General features: G+C 36.2%; 1 protein-coding gene and 1 long non-coding RNA gene across 3 annotated transcripts in view; one reads left to right on the forward strand and one right to left on the reverse strand.

Annotated features, from left to right (window-relative positions):
* The window catches only part of pvalb6 (parvalbumin 6), an 89,165-nt gene that overhangs the window by 14,246 nt on the left and 49,081 nt on the right, over positions 1-25,838 (reverse strand). The gene's annotated exons all lie outside the window — the stretch shown is intronic.
* LOC137094460 (uncharacterized) lies at positions 23,016-24,689 on the forward strand. The gene is made up of 3 exons (XR_010908657.1): positions 23,016-23,299; positions 23,823-23,944; positions 24,654-24,689. It is a non-coding gene; the product is annotated as an uncharacterized lncRNA (long non-coding RNA).

Below are 25,838 nucleotides of genomic sequence, written 5' to 3' on the forward strand. Positions count from 1 at the left end.
TGACATAAATATGGTAAAAAATAATAATAATAATAATTTAAAACAGGATGATGATCTCAATTAAGACTCATCTTGTGCTAGCAACACTTTCAGGTAACATTTAGTAGACAATAATAAAATATATTTGAATGATCTGTAAGCTGCTTAGGATGAAAAAAAAAATAATTCATGCAAAATAAATGATTATGACCCAGTTCACTTTGCTGCACTGACCCCCCCAAAAAAGAAAAGCAATGTTACATTTTGTCCTGGTAAAGTGCTACTTGTTGGAAAAATGTGCTTGTTAGTGGAAAACTACACTTCAAACAGCTGAGCTACTGTCATACTGAAAAATGTAATTGTGCATAATGATGTCTGCACACATGATGGCAAAGTAATAAATTAGAAAACAGTGGGGAATTTTTTCTCTTTTTTAAAAGTTGAGTTTCCTAATAACTCTATAGAATATAGAAGTAGTTTATAGAAAGGGAGGGTTTCAGTGCACAAGAACTGGTAAATCTCTGGGCAGTGTGCTGACTATTGAACCGAGGAGCAGATGGATACACACCCTAAAGCCTCGCGACGAGGGGAGGAGAAGCAGCGAACGAGTGCATGTCTTAAACAAAAGGAGAGAGAGAGCTGGAGAGACATCAAAGGCACTGAGTGCCGTCCAGCACCAGAGAGGAACAGAGCGTGAAGAGGAGTGAGATGCTTTTCAAATAGATGAGTTGGTGTTTTACTCTGCCCATCTCGCTCTGACAGCCTCTGATGAGCTGCACACTGAGGCTGACAATGAGAAATGCCAACAGACAAGACCAGACCAAACCACATCAGACCAGATCAGACAAGACCTGTCCATATGAGCTCAAACCAGCCTGTTGATTAGCCAAGACTACACTGTAAAAAATTTCCTGTAGAAATTACAGTAACTTACTGGCAGCTGGTTGCCAGTAACTTACTGTAAACTAACTTACAGTAAAAATACTGTATTACTATTTACAGTACAGTTTATCTTACTGTAATTTGTTTTACAGTAATATATATTTTTTACTGTGAAACTTACAGTAATTTTATTAATTTACTGTAAATAATTTCCCACTTTTCCTTTACTGTAAAACTGTACAAATTGCCAATTACTATATTTCAACAGGTCCTCATAAATAACAATAAAAAGAAGCAATGACAACTGCTTAATTTTGTTTTAAATTTTGTTTTTAATCATTCAGTTGTAAAACTTTGTTTTCTGAAAGCCTGCAGCAACTTTTAAACATAACATTTTTAAGACTGTTCATTAACAGATTCAGTCATAAAAACTTACAAACTCAAAAGAAGCACTGTACAGTAAAAAAAAAGAAAGTAAAAAAAGTATTATTATCTACAAATAATAATAAACCAGAACAAGAAGACAAAGATTAATAATAACAGAAGAAGAAAAAAACAGGAAACAACATTTAAGAAAAAAGTTTTTTCTTAGTTATGGAAGCTTGTTTCCGCCACAGAGTGAAAAATAAAAAAAGGTAATTGCAAAAAATACAAAAGATACCAATCACATCGTGTATAGAGTCGGTGGGCGGGGCTTAATATAATGATGGCCGAGTTGCGCTTGCGTGCCACTAGTAAACACAGAAGCTGGAGAACGGCGGTCTTTTGAATCAGCTTTGACCGCGACTCTGGAAGACTTGGAGTTAAGCTTTTCTCTGAGAAAAGAACAAAGAACGGCACTGAAGTCATTCTGAAGAAGGGAAGATGTGTTCGGAGTTTTGCTGACCAGATACAACGAAAGTTTAATATATCAACTAGCTCCACTTCACGTTGCTCTGGCTGGTTGTAGCGCTATCCTATCGCGTGCAGAGGGAGTTTGAAAGACAACCGTTTATCCGCCCCTCGGATTGAGCCGTCAATGGTGAGTTCCCAGACCAAACATCTTGATGTGGGTCTGACTTGTCAGGCTACTATCTTTCCACTTCTTTCACTGACCTGGAACTTTGAGGAGCACTTGCTGTGGTCGGGGTTAATCCTCACAGTGGACCTTTACATAAAAAAAAGAATTTGTAAGATCATTTGATGTGTAAAAACTTTTTAAACATTGGTGTCATTTACTCACACTTATGTTGTTTCAAACCCATTAGACTGGTTCATGTTCAGAATAAAAATAAATTAATCTCTCTCTCTCTTTATTTTTGTCTATCCAGTCAACCAAAGTTTTTTAGCATCAAGTGCATAAAGACAATGTTAAAGTAATCCATATGATTTGAATCCATATGCACTTTTTGAAACGGGATATTTTGGTTAAGTGGACATTCAGTGGATGGACAAAAATTATGAGATTAAAAACATCTTAATTTGTTAAAGTTTGGAACAACATGAGGGTGAGTTAATAACAGAAATTTCATTTTTGGATGAACTATTAATTTAACTCTATTAAGATAAGAAACACAGACTGAAACACTGAGATTGCAGAATAAGTTATGGATGTGTTCATGGATTGAAGGTGAATGTTTGTTTTCATTTTTTGAGTTCCTACATTGCATTGATTCACATTCATATACCATGAGTCTTCGCCACAAACGTGATTCATTCACATAGTGAGTGTAACCGGCCTTTAGAGCTCCTTGATAACTATTCAAACAGCTTATAACAGCACAAAAGAAGCCTTAAACTTATTAAAGATGTAAAAGTTTGTTCATATACATTTTATATAATAAAAAATGAATGCAATTACTACTGTTGTCAAAAGTACCAAGTCGGTACTGAAATTCAAAAAATTTGATAATATTTGCATTTCTGAACGGATTCTTAAACACCTCTGATTCACCATAGTGTTCACATGCTCGTAGTATATCTGTGATTGGAGTGAATGCTAGTATAGTCACATTTTTTTAATTTCAATACCAACTTGATTTTGTAGTTGGTACTTTTGACAACACTAGTAAGTACACAAATCTACAAAATGCATAACATTGTTCTACTGGTTTTTGAATATTCTATACATCATAGATATTGTGACTTTAAAAGGGATCGCCCACCCAAATATAAAAGTTTTCATCACTTCAAAATATTATATGTAAACATCTTCAAAATATCTTCTTTTGTGTTTCACTGAAGTAGTAAGTGATGACAGAACTTTCATTTTCATTTGGATTGCATTTGGTTGGACTATCCCTTTGATGTTTAATATTATAGCATACTGCAAGATGTGCTTACCTCTGAAAACTCCAAAGTATTGGTTGCTTCCACTTGGTACTCGATGTTTCAATTGCCAGCATCAATGCATTTTTCTGTGTAGAACTGAATCCCCTAAAATAATAATAATAAATTGTAAGACTGAAAAAACTAGTATATGCCGAAATGTCTGAATGAAGAACAAAGACTCTCTGAGAAAATAAGGAAATTAACATCTGAACTGTCCCTCACACACCACTGGAGACGCAAGTCTCACCTCACTATCAGCTAATCTACATCTTTCCCTATTGACTCCCTCTCCCCCAATTCATTCCCTCTCTCATGCTGAGATCACTGAAAATGCATCCAGAATCTCTATATTACAATGTCAATCCACACGATCGAGTATCATATGTGTTTGATATCGTTTGAAATGTCTCAGTGCGACTGGTACAAATATCTCAACTCCACAGAAGTTAACCAAAAGATAATCAATGTTTTAAGAGTTTAAAGATACCTTGTCTTAGTTTGGTGGGTGTGGCTTTCAGCCATTTGGCCTTTACATCAATACAAGTCTTGATCAATGCAAATTCCTATTGTGCACTTGTGTTTACACTTGAAAGAGTTTGTGCATTTGTTTCTGGGTATTTAAGGAAATGTTGCAAAGAGCTCAGGGCTTGACACTTTAAACCGGTCAGCCCGTAATGCTGGATGTCTCGAGATAGCCAGCATTATGTAGTTTTCAGAAGTCAGGTATACATTTCATTCTTCACTTCAGAGTATTTGATGTTATATATGGATTACCTTTTAATTGACTATGTAATTGGCTTTATACATTTACCTGACTGTTAAATAAATTGTTACACTTTTATTGATTCTGACTTGCTCTGGAATTATTCAGGTTGGGTATAATTTCAACGAAGGGTTAAACGGAATAATTAAATGTGTAGTTAAACTATTAAAAATGAATGACCAAATAACCAAATGGCATTCTAACCTAAATTCTAAATTATCATTAAATGGAGTCAGATAATGAGGAATTGGAATAAAATCCCCTTTTCCCCGCTGAAAAGACGAACGCGCAGCGAACTTCACCCGCCGATCGTTAGCCTCCATTGGGACGATTTGGGCGGCCTTACAAAATGGTGACCAGCCTCCGTGATGTTGCAACTCTCTTACGAGCAACGTCTTTTCAGCGAAGTATTCGATTTTAAAATCAACAAGAGGTTTGAGCTTCTCTTTCTCCAGCTGTTCTGGTAAGTCAAATTCTTTTTGCCTTTTTAGAAATGTTTAGGGAAAAACAGACGCATCCCATATAGACACATGAATAGAATGGGTCGGAATACCCAATGTTAGACCGGAACCGCAATCCGGTGGGGTTTAAGAATTTAGATACAATCACATATCAGGGACATGATAGCGACAGCGCAGTAGAGGAATTGAAACTCGTGTTATGAATTTTAAAATATTTCCTTGTCGGCGTAGAGTTGCAAATTAGAACGTTTTTTAAATCAGCTAAATGCTTTCTCTATTGTTTTATTAGCTTTGTTGCAACAAACTAGCAACGCACGGTGAGAACGAGCAAACAATAGAATGAGAACTCTAAGTATGTAAACAACTGGAATACATTTGTGATTTGATAAATAGCAATGTTTATATTTGTTTATGAAAAGCAAAGTAGGAAAACAGGCTGATGTAACATTTAAAAGTTAAGAACTTTTTGTTTGATCAGAATTGGCTATAAATATTATTGCTACGCAGCAAATTACTCGTGACTAGAAATGATTAAGAGGTGGTAAGAATTTAAATCTAAGAGACTGATATACAGAATAATAGTGATGTTGTTACTGTATTTTTGTTAAGAAACCGCATGTTAATGTTCTGAGTGGCTCAGCGAGCCCACAGGGCGTACCACGCCCACTCGGAGAACAGACTTTCTCTCCCTGTTCAATGGGAGCATTTCGCCCAATAAGTAACAAACTAAATCTATCACATTTTGTGAATACAGTTAAAATTACCATTGTGCCGCCATGCAGATTAGTCTTTAAATAGACTAAATCAAGCAAATAGGCATTTGTAATCTCAAAAGATGAGTGAATGTGCTTGCATCAGCCTGAACCACAGTCTTTTTCATATTCAAATGTATTGACGCGATGCAATCTAAAACTTCTTCAGAATTCAAACAGAGATTTGGTGATGCACTCAGCATGTTCCTTCAGTGTTAACAACAACAGAGTCGCCCATTGGCTTTAAGCCTGACCATTGTTGTGCACGTGGTGAACATGATGGTGCAGCAATGATTGCCTTTTGAAGAAAAGAACACAAATGAGCTGTTCCACAGACTCTTCAGGAACCAGAAATAATATTATTTAATTTATATTGTTTTTAATATAATATAATTGTATTATAAATCAAAACATAATATACATTGTATTATAATTGCCAAGCAGGGCATTAGGAGAAAGATCAAATTATTTATGGATTGTTACATTTGATTTCATTCTAATTTAATCTGAAATTATGGACTTTAGTAGATTACGTTGTATCCATTCGTTACCGCAAATCTGCGTCAGGTTAGAAACGGACTAAAACTACTTTTGAGTGGAGCATTGGGGCACGCCAATTGAGATTTTAGAGCTCCGTCTAACGCTTAGCATTAGTTCAAGTGTACTTAAGATTGTGAAGGCTAAAAAGGGAATTTCCGTTTAGGACAACAATGTTGCTCGACCAACCTAAATAGGGTGAGCCTTACCTCTGTTTAAAGTAAAGTTACTCTAGCTAAGTGTACATGGGAAACCATGACACGATCATACCAAAACTACTATTAGAGAAAGTATCGGTCGACTTATAGCTATAGTAGTGGTCGTGACCTCTGACTAGAGAAAACATTGCTTTAATTTAAGTGTACACAGTCTATGGGGACTAAACAAAATACTTTTAGAATGAGTGAGCATGTGGGCAACCCTCTAAATAGTATAGTCAATTACCTCTGTCTACATGACTAAGACTGGCGAGTTTGTGATCGTGGGCCCGCATAATAAATGGCCAGTGCGAGGACCCTAAGCGACGGTGAGAACCAAATAAACAAGTCCAATAAGAGAAAAGAGTTAAATAGATTAATCAAACACGTACTCAAATGTATAAATTATTAAAAATCTTTGGAAACCTTTTAGTTTATGGAGTCAGATGAAATATTGAGGTAATGCATAAAGAAATGTATTGGATTTTAATCTTGTGTTGCATTGGTTTAATTCCCAGTGCCAAAAGGGAGGGGTTGTGCTGTTATCTTTTGCCTTTACAAGAACACAGCTATATGTGTGGCACTGATAATCGCAAACCAATTCACCCTTCACCACAGAAGTACCTCAATTTTTTTACAGGTCACAGAGACCTCAAATAATCAAATGTGTGTGCGACACCGTAAAACAAAATTCAAAGCAGACAACACCAAAATAGGTGAATCAATTCTGCCCACAGATCTGACTGTAAAGAGAGCAACTGGAAAATAAAGCCATGGGAACCAACCCATCTGAATTCATGACAGTATGAGCGATAAAAGCTCTGATTAATCCAGAAAAATTCTCCAGCAGAACTGGGGTTTCTAATGCTCACAGCAGACTGTGAAGGCTCGACTGTAAGAACAGTTTTAAGGTGTCACACACTTTACTAAAACAACAGCAACAACTCAGACCTGGCCGATGAAACTCTGTTTCATGTGACAGCCAGGATGAAAATTGCAACAGGCATAATAGTGCCATTCAAATAAGTCCACATCTGACTGAAGCTGTTGATAATGTCAGAATTAACTGTGATTCTCTTTGCATTATTTCTGTCTCAGGTTGACAACTGCAATTCCTTGGAGGATGGACACCAGGATGGGGCTAACACCCCATCAGAGCCAGAACAATGGAATTGTCAGAACAACCTGGAATGAGGGAGATGGGTGCGAAAACACTTAATGGGGTCATTCACACTTCACAAAATGTATTACATGATCTCCCAGTGTAGCACTGGAACTAAATTTTGCAACACAGATTGTTATTGATAAGACTCCACCCATCTCCACACAGAACACACACCTCCTTCACTACACCCTCATATCACCTGAAACAGATCAAATCTATCCAGGTTGTACACTACACATAAAAGATGGCATAGAGTCCAAAAGTGTTACCTCACTAAAGATCTATTGTCCATCTTTTCACAACAACAGATCCAAATAGCTTCACACACACAGGATAGTAGAGTTGGTCCCATGATGACAGTATCACAAAGACACACATAGCAAACGCTATTCACAACATCCTCATGGGAAAACACTGTATTACACATGTGCAAGGCTAATCACAAATTGATGAGGCAAATTCTAAAGCAGAAAGACAGACCTGCTATGGAAATTCAAAATTTTTAAACTTTCTGATTGTTATTGATGTGGTTGGAAAGTCAGAGGGCCCCTGATTTGTCAACACATCACTAATAACAGAAATATTATCAAAGTAGATAAAGCTGAAGTGTGAGCACTTCAATCAATTTACAAAAATTAAAATTTGATCCTGTAATCGATTTTGATGTAGCCTGCCTGCTGCACTCACACACTCACACTCACACACTCACACACACACACTCACTCACACACACACACACACACACACACACACACTCACACACTCACACACTCACACACTCACACTCACTCTCACACACACACACACACACACACACACACACACACACACACACACACACACACACACACACACACACACACACACACTGTGACAAGGAATACACAATCTCCATTATTGAATGACTAAACTTATTTAGATCTGCCTTAATTGCATTGGAAGATTCCTGAACAAACACAGTGGTTATTATATATATATATGTATATCTTCATAATTGTGATTGAATATTGAATATTATTGATGATGTTATTATTATATGCATATCATCTATTTAAATATATAAACTGCACTGACTTTTTGCTACATTTCCTTAGGTAATCCAGACCAAGAATACTTAAATTCCGCTGTCACTTTATCACAGTGATAGTGAAGAATTAGGTGATTAAATACCACCCCACCAATTATGACCTTAAAAAAAAAACACTTGAGAGAAGGTGTACCAATCGCACTGCTGACATGAACCCACATTGTTTTTTATTTTTGTTTTCTTGCATTGTATGTTCTTATGCATTTCTCTATGGCTTTAAGTTCATCAGTGTTCAGTCGTTAAGTGGACATTAAGACTCTTTTCAGGTGTCAACTACGGAGAAGCCTTCCACCTATTGAAATCTACCCAGTGAACCACACCATTGGAGGTGTGAGGATTACACAAGGAGAGTCAGATTATCGGGAAGGTGCAGAAGCAGAAGCTTCCCCATGAAGAAGTGACACGTTAACTGAACATTCACCAAGGTCCGAGCTGAATTACAGGTAGAACACCTGAACACATTCACCCACCAGCTGAAACTCAAGCTACACAAACCTGGCGAGACGGTGTCCTGCAGGTGAACAAAGAGCCTTCCGAAGGGCTCTGCAGCTGCTAAGACAATTTCTTCATCTCAAGGATTGAACCAACGTCTAACAGTGATCCCATAGGACCACCAGAGTTTGACCCATTGGGATCAAGAGGTGGAACTGTAAGACTGAAAAAACTAGTATATGCCGAAATGTCTGAATGAAGAACAAAGACTCTCTGAGAAAATAAGGAAATTAACATCTGAACTGTCCCTCACACACCACTGGAGACGCAAGTCTCACCTCACTATCAGCTAATCTACATCTTTCCCTATTGACTCCCTCTCCCCCAATTCATTCCCTCTCTCATGCTGAGATCACTGAAAATGCATCCAGAATCTCTATATTACAATGTCAATCCACACGATCGAGTATCATATGTGTTTGATATCGTTTGAAATGTCTCAGTGCGACTGGTACAAATATCTCAACTCCACAGAAGTTAACCAAAAGATAATCAATGTTTTAAGAGTTTAAAGATACCTTGTCTTAGTTTGGTGGGTGTGGCTTTCAGCCATTTGGCCTTTACATCAATACAAGTCTTGATCAATGCAAATTCCTATTGTGCACTTGTGTTTACACTTGAAAGAGTTTGTGCATTTGTTTCTGGGTATTTAAGGAAATGTTGCAAAGAGCTCAGGGCTTGACACTTTAAACCGGTCAGCCCGTAATGCTGGATGTCTCTCAAGATAGCCAGCATTATGTAATTTTCAGAAGTCAGGTATACATTTCATTCTTTACTTCAGACTATTTGATGTTATATATGGATTACCTTTGAATTGACTATGTAATTGGCTTTATACATTTACCTGACTGTAAAATAAATTGTTACACTTTGATAGATTCTGACTTGCTCTGGAATTATTCAGGTTGGGTTTAATTTCAACAAAGGGTTAAACGGAATAATTAAATGTGTACGTAAACTATTAAAAATGAATGACCAAATAACCAATTGGCATTCTAACCTAAATTCTAAATTATAATTAAATGGAGTCAGATTAACGAGGAATTGGAATAAAATCCCCTTTTCCCCGCTGAAAAGACGAACGCGCAGCGCCCTTCACCCGCCGATCGTTAGCCTCCATTGGGACGATTTGGGCGGCCTTACAAATTGATAAACGTAGTGTTTAACTTCTGAAAAACATTTCACATTTTATTTTGGTGTCAGTGACAGTATGTAGATGGAGCTTTTGTTATTAGTTTAAAAGGATAGTTTACCCAAAACTGACAATCATAATTTACTTAGGCCTACCTTTGTTATTCAAAAATGATTATCATCATGACATTTAGTTATCCTTGTTATTCAAAACTTATTAAAGGAGATGTTAAGCAGAATATTAAACATGGATGAATAATGAACATGCTACGAATAAAGCAACATGTTTGCTTTTAAAAAACTAGAACTACATGATTCTGGATAAATTGACAATCAACTTTTTTTGTTACAAATAGAGTTCACATTTCTCCCATGGTTATGCAGTTATAACAATTATAAACAACAATTATAAATAATATGAAATTTACTAGAGGTGCTGACAAAATATATTATTGCTGCTATCCATTTAAATGTTTAATTAATTTTAATTATTATTAATAGTTAATACATACATCAGTACTACTATAAATACTTTTTAGAGCCAGAAATCTGACATTGACATACATATATATATATATATATGTATATATATACATATATATATATATATATATATATATATATATATATATATAACGCTATATATAGAGCATCTCGAATGTACAATCTTAGATATGAAGAGGGGGAGAAAAAAAGATCAGATACGAAAAGCTCTGGCTTCGTGTGGACAAAGACTGGCCCATTTGGTCGACACTGTACAGTGTACAGCCTTCAACGCTGAATCTAGAAATCAGATCGTGCTGTGTACATGTGTGACTGAAGTGCGGAGAGGCTTTGGCACGTGCACGGGGATTCAGGAACGAACTCCACACGCAAACCTGAAGTTCGCCATGTTTTTGTGCCCTTTGGCACAATTAATAAAGGCAAATAAGACGCCACAGTGCTTGCATACGAACATTGCGTGTTTTATTCTAACAATAAATGCATGCTGAACATTTATATGGGGTACGTAATAGGTTATCGGCAGACGATTGTGTAACTTAGCGGGGGTAAATGACTGACTTTAAACTAACGTTAAACCCACAAAAGCTCGTTTTTTCACGTGAACACTCACCTGCTCATATAATGTGGTCGTCAAACCTAAGACAGAGACCAGCTTATGTCCATATTTTGATGGTGAAACGTCCATAAAAAGGAAATAAAAAAAAGAAATATTAATATTTGGAGTGAGTGGCGCCACTAATCTCTCTGAGCTCTCACAGTCTCTCCACACAGTAACGTTATGTATGTGAGGTGGCGTTGTTGTTTTCTTCTTTTTTTGTTAAACTACAAATATAAAATATACAAAGAATAAGTAAGAATATTTGCACAAACCTTTGCAGCTGACATGTTCTTCTTTTTTCTTCCTTCTCCAAGCGGAAATAAAAGCCTTTCTGTGATTGGTCAGGTTTCGCGCTCATTTTTCTCTCGCCAAGCAAGCCGTTCTGTGATTGGTCAGGTTTCGCGCTCATTTTTTTATACTGTATTTTGATTTACAGTAAATTAAAAATACTGTATTTTAGTGGTGCCAATGGGAAATTTCCCACAATGCAACTTTAAAATACAGTAACATACTGTATAACTGTCTTACAGTAAAATACAGTTCATTTTACAGTTTATTACTGTGAAATTTACAGAAATTGCTAACAGTGTAGAGATGTCAAAACTACTGATTCTGAGTAGAAACAAAAATGTAACAATATGTCTTTCTTCATTACTATACGCATATATATATATATACACCAATCAGGCATAACGTTGTTCCTAATATTATGTTGGTCCCCCTTTTGCTGCCAAAACAGCCCTGACCTGTCAAAGCATGGACTCCACTAGACCCCTGAAGGTGTGCTTGGCATCTGGCACAAATATGTTAGCAGCAGATCTTTTAAGTCCTGTAGGTTGTGAGGTGAGACCTCCATGGATTTGTTTGTTCAATAAATCCCACAGATACTTGATTGAATTGAGATCTGGGGAATTTGGAGGCCAAGTCAACACCTCAAACTCATTGTTGTGCCCCTCAAACCATTCCTGAATCATTTTTGCTTTGTGGCAGAGCGCATTATCCTGCTGGAAGAGGCCACAGCCACCAGGGAATACAGTTTCCATGGGTGTAACGCTTAGGTAGGTAATACATGTTAAAGTAACATCCAGATGGATGGCAGGTTTCTCAGCAGAACATTGCCCAAAGCATCACACTGCCTCTGCTGGCTTGCTTTCTTCCTAGTGCATCCTGGTGCCATGTGTTCCCCAGATAAGGACACACACACCCGTTCATTCACATGATTTAAAACAAAGCGTGATTCATTAGACCAGGCCACCTTCATCCACTGCTCCGTGGTCCAGTTCTGATGCTCATATGCCCACTATTTGCATTTTGGCGTTGGACAGGGGCAGGGGCGTGGGACTGGGGGGATAAAGGGTACTGAGTAACCAGGGCCCGAGGCAGGGGGGGGGGGGGGGGGCCTTAGAAGTCAGTTTTCTATACATACACATACATGGTACGGGGGCCCAGCAAGATGGTTTGTACCCAGGGCCCAAAATTTGGTGCTACGCCCCTGGACAGGGGTCAGCATGGGCAACCTGACTGGTCTGCGGCTATTCAGCACCATAAACAACAAACTGCGATCCACTGTATTCGGACACCTTCCTATCAGAACCAGCTTTAACTTATTGAGCAATTTGAGGAACAGTTTGTGTGTTTGAATGGACCACATGGGCCATCCTTTTCTCCTTATGTGCATCAATGAGCCTTGGCCGCCCACGACCCTGTCGCCGGTTCACCACTGTTCATTCCTTGGAGCACTTTTGATAGATACTGACCACTGCAGACCGGGCGGGAACACCCCACAAGAGCTGCAGTTTTGAAGAATCTCTGACCCAGTCGTCTACCCATCACAATTTGGCCTTTGTCAAACTTGCGCAAATCCTTACTCTTGTCCATTTTTCCTGCTAACACATCGACTTTCAGGACAAAATGTTCACTTGCTGCCTAATATATCCCACCTACAACAGTGACGTAATGAAGAGATAATCAGTGTTATTCACTTCACCTGTCTAAACACAGATACTGACCACCTGCAGTGGTCAGTATCTATCAAAAGTGCTCCAGGGAATGAACAGTGGTGAACCGGCGACAGGGTCGTGGTCATAATTTTATGCCTGATCTGTGTTTAGGCCTACTGTTTTTGATCTGGTAGTTTTATGCAGACTAGTGTAATTAATATTATTCAATAAACAATACTGACAAGAAAATGAGAAACCTTCTTACTGCGCTTCATTAATTTCTTTGTTTATTATAACTGATTGTTTACTTCAGTAATCACTTGCAGACACTTGGGGCTATTAATTTAATTGAAAATAAATTGGATGCCATAATTTGAATTTAATTGTTTTTATTTTTTATCATTAATAATTTAATAAAAGAGGGCGTTTAATAGCATATTGGATTTGCTGTGGTATTGAGAATAATGAAATGGTACTTGGTTTTAACTATTGCAATTTTAGGTAGACTGTCACAAACTATGTCGGAAGCAGGAGTGAAACGATACGTCTATCACGATATTGAACTCACAATATGATATTATTACGATACTTCAAGTTAGAGATTAACAAAAATGTACTGTTGATTAAAATGCTACATTTGGTATTATAGTGGAAATAAATAGGCTTGCACTTGAAACACAATGCACAGGACAATGGTGACAGCAAAATGAAGCTGAAAATACAGAATTATTTTAGACGAATATTCACTCTGTCACGGACTAGATATATTTAAAATAATGTAGGGCACTTTTTACTGATAATATAAGACATTTGGCATTATCAGGACCCAGACATATTCCTCCATTGCATTATTATACATTGTATTCAACATTGTATTTAGTAGTTTATGTAGTACTGACACTAAAACTCTTGAAAATCTTCTTTTTTACACATATTGTCTATCCAGGATATGTTGCATTTTTGTATTGCGTTATATCGTGACACGATATATTGTTACACCCCTAGTCAAGTGTCAAATGCAGTAAAAGTATTAATATTGTGAATAACAATAAAACATTTTCATTACTCCAGTCTTCAGTGTCACATGATCCTTCTAACATGATGATTTGCTGCTCGATAAACATTTCTGATTATTATCAGCGTTGAAAACAGTTGTTAATATTTTTTTTGTAGAAACTGTGATTCTTTGATGAACAGAATTTATTTTAAATAGATAGATTTAATGCATCCTTTCTGAAGAAAAGTATTAATTTCTTAAAGACCTTAAACTTTTTAATAGTGACATAAGTGCATTTTTTTTTTCTTTTGACATTTCAGTTTTAGCTGGATTAATTATAATAAAGCTTGTTGTGTGAAGCTAATCAACACCGCTGCAGTCCAGGGCTGATCATGCGGCTCCCTGAATAAAATACAAGCTAAAATACAACAAACTAATGGAGTGTTCTAAATTCGCTTTTTTTACTCAGACATTCACACGCAATGCAGGCAAAAACATGACACGGCGTGACTGTTTCATAACCAGGATGCCCCAGGCAGCTTTGTAATAGGAATATAGTATTCAGTGACAGAACACGGCCGCACTTATGCCGTTTTTTTTTATGCCATCTCAGAGATCAAGAGAGAATAAGAAACAAAAGGAAATCAAATCTTTAAGAATGAACACCCAGGAGAGGAGGAAGCACAAGCATCAACAACAAATAGCAGTGAAAATGTCACTGGATGTAAAAACACACATTCTGTGAAGAAGTTAAGCAAGGTCAAGTTAGAGATCCTTTACAAACAAGAGCGACTTGGAGCAAAGCAGCACAAAGGTTCCCAGCAGTACGGAGTCTTCTCTCTTAGAGGCCATTCTCCCTGGCTTTCTTTTAAAATTGATCGGCTGCTTTTATTTCTAAGTCAGCTGGGGTGTATATAGAATACTTCACGATATGTCATGAATTTTTGATGTATTTGGGAGAGTCAAGGCTTTCGGAGCAAAACGTGAATTACATGGCGCAAACAAAACACAATTATGGTGGCAGACATAAACGGGGCTGTCATAAATAGCACTCAATTAAAAACACTATATTGTATGACATTTTCAAAACAATGATAAGCATAGTTGTTTAACCAAATAATTAAATTGCCAATTAAAGCTAGATAATAAAGTTAAGTTTAATTTAAATACTTCTAATAATTAATTAAAATATATAAGGTTTTGTGCAGATGTCTGGGAACAACTCAAATGAATAATTATTTGCAGACCGATTCATTGAAACAGTTTCAATTCAAAGAATTAATTTGTTAAAACTTTCCAATACTGAATATGCTGCTTTCTATAAATATCTCTTTAAAATTTAGGGCTGTTTTTTATATTTACTATACTTTCATAGTATCTAATACTGTTTAAATAAAGTTTTCGAAGCACTCAATAGAGTTCATGCAATGAATCAGACACGTCATTGCAGCATCTGATCTAATCTAGAAAGCAAACTCTTCTGAAATTACATTGAAAGGAACACCATGTTGTTTTATTTTTTTATCACTTTATTTCAGTATATACAGTGTACCGGAAAGTATTCATACCTCTTAAATTTTTCACTCTTTGTTATATTGCAGCCATTTGCTAAAATCATTTAAGCTCATTTTTTTCTCATTAATGTACACAGCACCCCATATTGACAGAAAAACACAGAATTGTTGACATTTTTGCAGATTTATTAAAAAAGAAAAACTGAAATATCACATGGTCCTAAGTATTTCAGACTTCCTTTGCTCTGTATTTAGTAGAAACGCCCTTTTGAACTAATACAGCCATGAGTGTGTGTGTATTCTATTTTTTTATGCAACTTTAATTGGATATTTTTGTTCTTTTTTATTTTATTTACCTTGAAAATACTGGATTTTATCAATAAATACAATAAAAATGATAATAAAAATTTAAGCAAATTCATTCTAAATAACTCACAATTTCATATATAACCCTTTTAAAGCCGCACTTGGCTACTTTTGCTCTCGGGGTCCCCCTACAGTTTGGAAAAAATAATGTCCTCAACTACTGTCGTAAGCTCTGTCATCCTACACAGGGGATGCCATCGCGCGTGCATTTGTTGACATGACAACCCTGATAGCCCTGAACTAGTGATGCGCGGGTCGTCCCATAACCCGCGGACCCCGTATGTCTATTTAATGGTCGCGGGTGCGCGGCGGGTTGTAAAAATATATACAGTGGTGCGGGGCGGGCCAAATAACTTCATAAAAGTGGCGCCGCGGGTCGGTGCAGCACTAACAGTTCCCCTGAACACTGCAAGAGGAGTTCAGAGTTCTTCTGGCGTCGCGTGTGAAATGTCTTCCTCCCAGGTAACGTTACAGTCAGTGGCATATGTTTCAGCAAGTCATATGAATATAATTTCATGGGTTTTATTTTTTTCAAACGCCAAATAATCACGATGCTCACGTTTACAAGCCAGCGTCATTATAGTAGTCTATTGGTGACCGTTTTACAGAATCTATATGATACTTCAGTTCAATGTTTGAGTGGTAGCTCACCGTAACAAGCAGGACAGCATCGGTTCGGGCACGCCTCCTTCAGCTCACGCCGACGAGCAAACGCTGGTCACATGTTGATCCTCGTCCTGCCTTTAATCCCATCACTTTTTCGTTTCCTCTTATTGCTTTCCTCCAACAAAACCTTTTCTTTCTTATTTGTCTCTGCTGCTTCGGACATGACTATATTATCCGACGAACAAAGTTGGGCTCGCACGTCCGAATTTAAGGAAGTATGGGTGTTGGTGGAAGTGACGTATATGCCGTAAAGCAGTCGAATTTTGTAGTTCTTTTTGTTCTCGGGTTACTACCCGAAACCCGAAGTTTAAAAGTACGATTAAAAACGATACAGACACCATCAGGCTATGGCAGACGTGTCATTCAACCTATTGTAAGTCGATTTATCATCACAAGAGTCTTAAAAAATATATTATGAAGGTTGAAAAGTTACCTAGTGCTGATTTAAATTCAGCTCTAAATATCTTACATTGGGTGTCTTAAAAATAGTATAAAATGATATTTCAAGACTCTTGCCAGATGACCTTATAGCTCTATCTGGTCCTAAAGTCATATTTCTTCATTGTGCACATGTAGACATATAATAATGTTTTGGTAAAGTTTTAGCATTGTTCATTTTTTTAAAGGTGTTTCTGTGTGCTGGAGCATTCGTCGCATTACATTCATTCATAAGTCGGTAAAATTGACCTGCGAGGGAAGGGTTGTTTTTTTGTTTTGTTTTTTAAGCACAAAAAAAAAAAAACTCCTTCAATCAAGTAAATTTTTGTGTGTGTATCCGTGGTTCAAGTGTGACAAAAGTCCTAGGGTCTTAGACCACTCCAAAAATTAAACATTTTAAAAAAGAGTTTTGGGTCAAAATGACCCGAGGGAAGGATGAGGGTGCACAAGTTTTCTTTTTAGAATTTTTGTGAACACACTATTTGAAGTACTGTATTAATACTACAAAAAGCAAGACAATGAAGAACATCTGGAAAGAGAAATCTAAGAGAAATTGTAGGTCACAAGATAAGAGAAAAGCCGCAGTGTTTTACAGAGGCCAACATTCTTCATCTAACAATACAGCTCTCTCAGTCTAAAGCCTTGCACGCACAAGATGAAGACCATGAATGAGAAATTGGGATAGAAACATATTCCGCTCAGCCCAGAAGGAGAGTTTTACATTACAGCATGCTCAGTGATCCGTGAACTTAATAAAACACAGCCGCATGTGAGCAAATACAAAGGCCACAGCAATCTTTTAGAGACAACAGCAGTGTGAGTCTATTAACGCTCTGAATGGAGAGATGGAAACTATTTGTAGCTACGGGTAAATCTGTGGAAGCTGGTAAAAAGGCTCTTTAGGGTCCATCAGGGACTCGACAATCAGTTTAACCTTCTGTTTGGAGCATAAGAAACACACTACAACAACAACAGAAACTAACAAATAAATAAATAATACTTACTGTATCAGACAGACAAACAGAATTGTTAAAGATTCTTTTTAATTCGCAGTCAAATGGTCCTTCAGAAATCGTTCCTTATTTGATGCTCAAGAAATATTTCTTATCATCAAATTATTTTGAAAACCATGATACATTTTTTTCAGGTTTCTTGATGAAGAGAAAATCCAAAAGAATAGCATTTCTTTGAAACAGAACTCTTATTATAAATGTATTCACTGTCACTTTTAATCAATTTAATAACACATCATTGCTGAGTAAAAGTATCATGATGTCAGATTTAGTTTAAAGAGAGGAAGTTGTAATGTTCAGATATAAAATGCATCTCTGAAAAAAAACCATAATTACCTCTTTAAAAAGCACCGAATCCAAAAGTGAACTACAGGTTATATGCTTTCAGAGAAATTCACTAAAAACAAATGTGCACTAAAGTAAATAAAAATAAATGACTGGGTCCCTGAAGGATAAAACACACATAAAACTCTATCGCGAACAGTTATTATGAAATATTGAAAACCTTTAATGGTTTAGTTAATCATTTGCTCCTCAGAGAAGAACTGATGGAAGAAAGCCAAAACCAGATTGATTTAAAAGTCTGCATTCAGAGAGTAGAAACTAAACTCATGACAGAAAAAGCGAGACCATCCAAAACTAATTTCTTTTCACATCTGACACATCAGCTGATAGCCATCAGAGAAATATGATGGGATGATCGTCTAGAGATAGTCAGTGTTTGCAGAGACCGTAGGAAGTCTGAATGCTTAAAGCTGTTGGGTTTAGTCACCTTTTGCTCCTCTTACTGGCAAAGAATAGGACAAAGGGGTAAAGTGAAGTCGACAGAGTGAAGCAGGTTCATCAGCACAATCCATCATTGACCATGGTGTGCACTGAATCCCAAATTCTTCCCCTTCCCTCCCAAAATGCGAGCACAGAGCTGTGGCGTAGTAACTGCTAGCAACATTACATATTAACTAACTATATATAACATTTAATATGCATTATTGTTTTCATGTATCAGATTTCAAACTAAGCACAAGCTCCATTCTTCAACACAATGGTAAACACAAAAACTGCAACATAGCTAATACTTTAAGGATCTTCCTCAAATCACGTGTCAATACGCTTGAAATACAATGCCTTCATTTATTTTTCTCTGCCAATCCAGGCCCATGAGGAGCTAGAAACCCACTGGTGACTTTCAGCAACAAAAAATATTAATGAAGTCCCAAAACAAATTGATTAGGTGAACTTAGATTGAACATGAAATTAAGCTTTTCGAAAATTAGCTTTTAGAAAATTATGGCTAAATGTAAAACATAATTGTGCTGCAGTAGGTCATTTTAATTAAGTAAATTAAACAAGTAGCAAAAAATGTTTTGTTTAGTTCTAAGTGGGGCTTTTAATCTCCTTTATATCAGTGATCCACCACCAGGGGCGCTGCAGTATGACTTGTACATTTACATTATTATATATGCATATACATCATTTAATAAAATTATTTAAATATATTAAAAGATTCTAACTTAATTGAAAATCTAAAGATCTTACAATAAAGACATTTCTGATCTTGTCTCTCTTTATTTTTGTTTTAATTCCCCCTCAGTAGCTAATTGTGATTAATCATTATATACATCAATATTTCCAGTTTCTGTTATTAAAAAAAGTCGGAAAACAATGATGGGAAACTTAATTATGGCATGAATACCAAAACATGTTGCCTTGTCTTTGTTTGAATGTATTGTTTTGCACTATAAGGATCAAAAACTATAAATGACAGGATTGCTCACGACATCATAAAAAGTGAAGCAGCCACACCGCTATATTGGTATTCCCTAATGTAGTCACTCACTTTCTACTGAATTGGACCTACTTTATAATAGGTGGCTTTAACTATTATGTACTAACATTTAAATTAATAATTTGATACAATGCACTTATTGTGTAGGCCTACACACACGTTTTTTTATTGTACTTACATTAAAAAATACCTGCATGTAATTCATTTCTGTAGTTAAATATATAATTAATTGTTGACACTTCCCTTACACCTAACCCTTAAACTTCCCCATACCAGCACACCTGTCCCTAACTTTACCCGTATCCCACCTCAATATCAGCAAACGTGTTTCACTGTACAACATAGGGCTGCACGTTTTCAAGTTTTTCATTAACCGTTAACCGAGGCCCTTAGCGGTTAATACTCGGTTAACCATAGTGTGCGTCAGGGTTATTATTAGTTTTTTATTTTGACGACCGCCATCTCCGGAGTGAACGCGCCTATAGAGAGAAATGCACATCATGGATTACACAATCAGAGAGTAGCCTATTTCTTTTCATTTTAAATAGTTAAAAGACATTTCAAGCTTTCTAAAGATATATTTCATGTCTGTGAGGCCTACGCTGAGTTTCGTAAAATTAGGATGAGATGCGCTCAAGTTCACGAGTAATGCAAGTGGCCGCGAGGGCACCTGTATGATTAGAGCATGTAGTAAAATATGCAGCCGAGAACGATTCACACAGCGTTTGACTCGCGCGGCTGAGCCTCTCCCGGCAGAGAGTTCCAGCATCTGTGGAGTGTGGACTCGTCCCTTCAGCTCTGGCCATCTTGCTTTCAGTCCGCGATTAGCTTTTTTGTTTTCTTCATTACAGTTAAAGTAACGTCTGCTTTTCGCTAGTCCCTCACAAGTTTCTCAATTCAAACTTTCTTTCTTCTGATCCGTTATGCACAGCGTGCGGCTCGCGCTCTGCTTCTGCCCTAATGCGACTTTTAGTCCAGTGCGACTTATATATGTTATTTTCCTCTTCATGACGCATTTTTTGACTGATGCGACCTATACACCGGAGCGACTTATAGCCTGAAAAATGCGGTAAGCTCTGCATTGCTTTACTTGCATTTTGCCCCGTCACTCTCATTTTTAAAGTGCTCCCACGCTTTCTTTGCCCGCTTAGAAAGCTGGTCATGACTTCTTCTTGTGAATATTACAAATGTCTGGGAGCGCTCTGGCGGTCTCTAGGGGTGCAAAAATATATTACAACTAATTCAAAGCACATCACTGACGCCACTTAACCGAGCAAAATGTTTCACTCGGTTACGCAATTTTTAACGTTTAATCGATCAATCAGTTAACCATGGACACCCCTAGTACAACATGAACAAAATAAGCACATTGCACTTATATTTTGTAAGTAGTTAAGGCCACTTAATATAAATGGAGACCATTGAATCAATAAGAACTAATCAGATTTTAAAGGGGTCATGAACTGAGAAATCAAATTTTGACATATAAGAGGTCATCATGCTTTAAGAATATCTTGTTTGTTTCAGAACTGTAAACTTCCTTATTAGTCCAAAACGGCAGCCAAGCCCATCAGAGAACACTTCTTGGTGAATGAGTGCCTCTGCAGAAGAGGATAAACTTCTACTTTATCATTGCAACTTTGGCCCCGCCCACTGGTGTGTTAGTGAGATGACGAGGAGAGAAGAGCGATACAAGATTACTGGAATAAAACTAACATTTTTATTATTATAGCTGTCTGATCTTTAAAAGTGTTGACTATAGCATATATATATATATATATATATATATATATATATATATATATATATATATATATATATATATATATATATACACACTACAATTGCCACAATAAATCTATCATTGTAAATCAACCACATAACTTAATTTTTCCTGTACTGTTATTCACTGTGGTTAGGCAATTGTGTATAATAGGCTACTGTATTTATTCGTACAGTAACTGTAAATAATTCAACAGTGTTTTTGTTAACAGAATGTATTTTAAAGCAGTAAAGATAATGGGTAACCCAATAGGTTTCATTAGTTAACTTTAGTTAAATGTAACATGAACTAAACCATGGGGAATACATCTGTTACTGTATTTGTTAATCTTTGTTAACGTTAGTTAATACAAATACAGCTGTTCATGGTTTGTTCATGTTAGTGTACAGTGCGTTAAATAATGTTAAAAAGATTTTAATAATGTATTAATAAAGGTTGAAATTAACATTAACAAAGATTAAAGTGCATAACATTATTAGTTCATGTTAACTAAATGAAATGAAAGCATCTAAACTATTTCTTTAAGTTAAATCATACATTTACAAGATTGTAGTCACACATATTTTCTCACATCAAATGTTTTTTCTATTCTCCTTTCGTTGCACCAGTGTTCTCAGCTGAATCGCAGAAATCCTCTGTAAGAACAACACAGTCTCACCCCTACTCGTCAAATGTTGCCGAACGGTCAAGGGACCCTGACGTCAGCTGTTGACGCACAGGGTACCCCTAAATCGGCATTTTTCGACGTACTGGGTAATCCACTGATTTCAATGAGAAACCTAGGACGTCATAAACAGACGTGTTGGGCATGTGAATGTTATCGTTATGATGGAATATATTGGGTTATAATTTTTACATTATGACATGTTGGAGTGTGATTCTCAATTTAATCAGCCAGCACAATTGTATTTACATTTATTTACGCTATGATACACGTTTGAAACAGCAGTCAAACCCCACCCCGCCCTAAACCTACCAATTTGCGTATTATATGATATAAAACACAGACTGTAACAGACAAAAGGCACACTTTATTGAAAAAGTCCAACTATTCCGAGGCCAAACGATTGAATTGTGTGAAGAAAAGACCCAAAAGCAATCACCGTCTCTATCCGCGCCGCGCGCCGCGCGCGCCCCGGCGTCACACTGAAGACGCCACAGGTAGACCCCTCGGCGTCACGCGATGGACGAACTGGGAACCCAATTGCTTTCAGTGGGAAACCTTTGGCGTCAACGTTAGACGGCAATTCTATCGGTATGAAATCGCGCTGAAGAAGTCTCATTCAGAACACATCGCGATGTTTGGCATCAGATCACGTATGCCACATGTCGGTGAGTAGTCATACGTATTTTCTGCTTGTCGTTATCGATCATGTTCAGTCACTGCATTGTATCTGTCATCATCTCCACTGAGGCTTTGCATTTCTTTGCTTTCTAAATAAACACACCTTGCTAATAGGGTGATTAAACACTGTCACGTGACGTGCTATGGACCTTTAAACATTTGTTAATATTTAATAATAATTACTAGTGTAGTTCCAACGTGTTATTTGTAGTAGAAGCACAATAAAAAAATAAAATAAAAAAAAAACACTTGTCATGCGTTTACCACAGTATTGGTAGTTTTAATGTGATATTTGTTGTAAATAAACAGTAACCACAACAATTGATATTTTTAATGTGATATTTGTTGTAAATAAACAGTAGCCACAACAATTACCATGCTTTAAATGCATTTTAATGTAAAATCCAAATATTGTTATTTAAATAGTATACTTTATAATGCTATATATTATATATTATGACTTTTTTCTCTCTTTCTTTTTTTTTTTTTTACCTGAAAAGACCAAAAGGGCCTCTCGGACTCAGTCAACCCATTCTTGTTTGTGGAGAAGTAACGGAGAAAACCAAAAGCTGCAACAGCAAATATTTGTAATGGTATGTGTTGGTTTGAACCCTTTATCAAACATTTTATTTAGCATTTGTTGTTACTTATTCTTACAAATCCCATATCTCAATCAGTAAGAACATATTCCCGAAGTCTTAATAATTCACAAGATTTAACAAGTTGTCAAATTCGTATGATTCTCGTACATATAGCTCTGAAAAAAATGAAGAGACCACTTAACATGGATTTCTAAATGTTAAGTGGTCTCTTAATTTTTTTTCCAGAGCTGTATTTGTATATGAAGAGTTCAGATGCAAAAGCCTCAAAAAGCCACTTCGGTCACATGACATCAGATATTCAATTATTTTTTCTTAATCAGATCACTTGCACTGTTTATAACGTCCCGTTTGCATGTAAATAATTTATGTGATCACAAAATCAAGTGAGTTATCTACATTTTCAAACAAATTCTTATGATATAGCTTGCTATTACATACTTTTAACTGTCTTAATTTATATGTTTTAAAAACAATAGTATTTGCACAGAGTAAATGATACTTTCTTGTTTTACAGAAGAGAAGAAAGACCAGACCTTATATCGAAGCAAGCTAAGAAAATAAGTCCTTTGTTTAGGGTGAGGAAGGAAGATGGACATCTTGTGCCCGAAGAAGACAGAAAAGTGCGCAAGTCCATTGGTATGTCTTGTATTGAAGCAATGCTGTAATATGTAGTACAAAATTTGATGTTGATCTCTCAAAGGACTATTCATTTCAACAGTGATCATTCTTTCTACTCTGATAAAATACGTACCATTATTCATGTCTAAATATTTTAATAACTCCTAAAATAAGCAAATGAGGTTCTGTATCTTGGATTTATTTAAAATGGTAAATATTTGTTTTCCCTTTTTGATACAATTATTATTACACTTTTGGCCTTCAGTTCTTAAAAACTGCACCGTCTTTTTGTCTTAGATAAAAGTAGACAAGTGTGGGAAAAAGCATTTAGTTGTTATAAACTCCATGTATTTCTCCATTGTTTTGTAGACCATGGATGGTTCTGGGTAGCTTTAGAAGATAATGAGTTGGGACATATTAGGAATCAAATAGTAAATGTTCTTTGAAATATCTGGTTAGTTCTTTCTAAAAGATCTACTGTTTAAAAGGTTGCTGTTGATATGGGTAAATTAGTTTTTGTTCAGTACTTGGCTAATATTATGGGCTGAAATATTATACATAATGCTTCAATGTGTATATTATTTTATGTACTGACTGCTGCTTTGTAAATTTAAATCAGGAATTGGCATTTCTGCCCATTTTGAGGTGGAGAGTTTACTGAAGAACATAGGTTAACCTGACTGTACATTAAACTTAATCTGAATTGTGTTTGTTGTTTTACTTTTAGACCAGGACTGGAGAACGCCGGATTATACGACTTCTTACTCTGGTTGAAATAAGGCTACACAACATCAGTGATCACATCATCTGTACATTGATTATACTGTAGGGTACAAGTGGGCGAACTGTTTAGAAGAAGATGAACATGATAGAGGGAAGAGACAGAAACCAGTCTAGTTGTAATAATGAATCATTATTTTCCAACACTATATCAAATCTGTTTTCTGTATCATAGTTGACTGGATGGGATTATGTGGCACTCATTTGTGTGGCTTCAGCAGCTGTGAATGGATTAATATGATGTTAATGTGTTTTTTAAAACCCATTTTTATTTATCTTGAATCTAATTTGACTTTATTCTACTTTATCAACTGTATACTGTATCCTCCAATAAAGTGTTGAGTGATAAAGTATGGTGAGTATTGTGTATGGTGTTTGGTACAGTAAATACACATTCAACAAGTTTATTTAGGTTATCTAATTAATTACCAAGAATATTTTTACTTGAGAAGTAAACATTTTTTATCTGGTTATATTATATTTGGTACAATGCTCCAAAAAGTTGTATATACTTGCATGCTGTGACAAGTATGTCAGTTTTCAGTGAAATAAAGGGAAGGATTACAAACACTTCAAGCTTAACTGAAGATGATCCATGTTGATCATTCTGGTACATCTACTACTGCAATAAAAATTAAAGCATGCACATTTTCGATGCCAGGTACGTGAAGAGGGTGTAGATGAAATTGTGACAATGTCTCTTGTTATTTTACTTAATGGTGCATGGTCCTATATTTAATAGTAATAATGAAGTGTAAATAATATAAATAGTTTTTGTTTACTCTGGAAAGTGGATAATGGCAAGTTGTTGCAGGTTCATCCATTATATTTATTAGTGTTTATCCATAAAAGAAAAGAAAACTTAATAATTATTATTTTACAACATTTCTTTCAAATATTTCTGTATTTCATCAGATGGTCTTACAATATCAAAACCTATACACAAGCATGACGTTAGAATAGAAAAGACAAAATACTCTGATATTTAAATGTGACTCAAAGTTTGTTGTACGTGATGAGGAGAATAGATCTGTGTATGTTGTACTGCCCTTACACCTCCAGGGACCCAGTAGTGGCCCCTTGAAGAGCAAAAAAAAAGCATATTTCAAATGGCTTTAACTCAAAGTCTGGT

Source organism: Pseudorasbora parva, chromosome 2 (genome assembly GCF_024679245.1).
Source record: "Pseudorasbora parva isolate DD20220531a chromosome 2, ASM2467924v1, whole genome shotgun sequence".
Classification (NCBI taxonomy): Eukaryota; Metazoa; Chordata; class Actinopteri; order Cypriniformes; family Gobionidae; genus Pseudorasbora; species Pseudorasbora parva.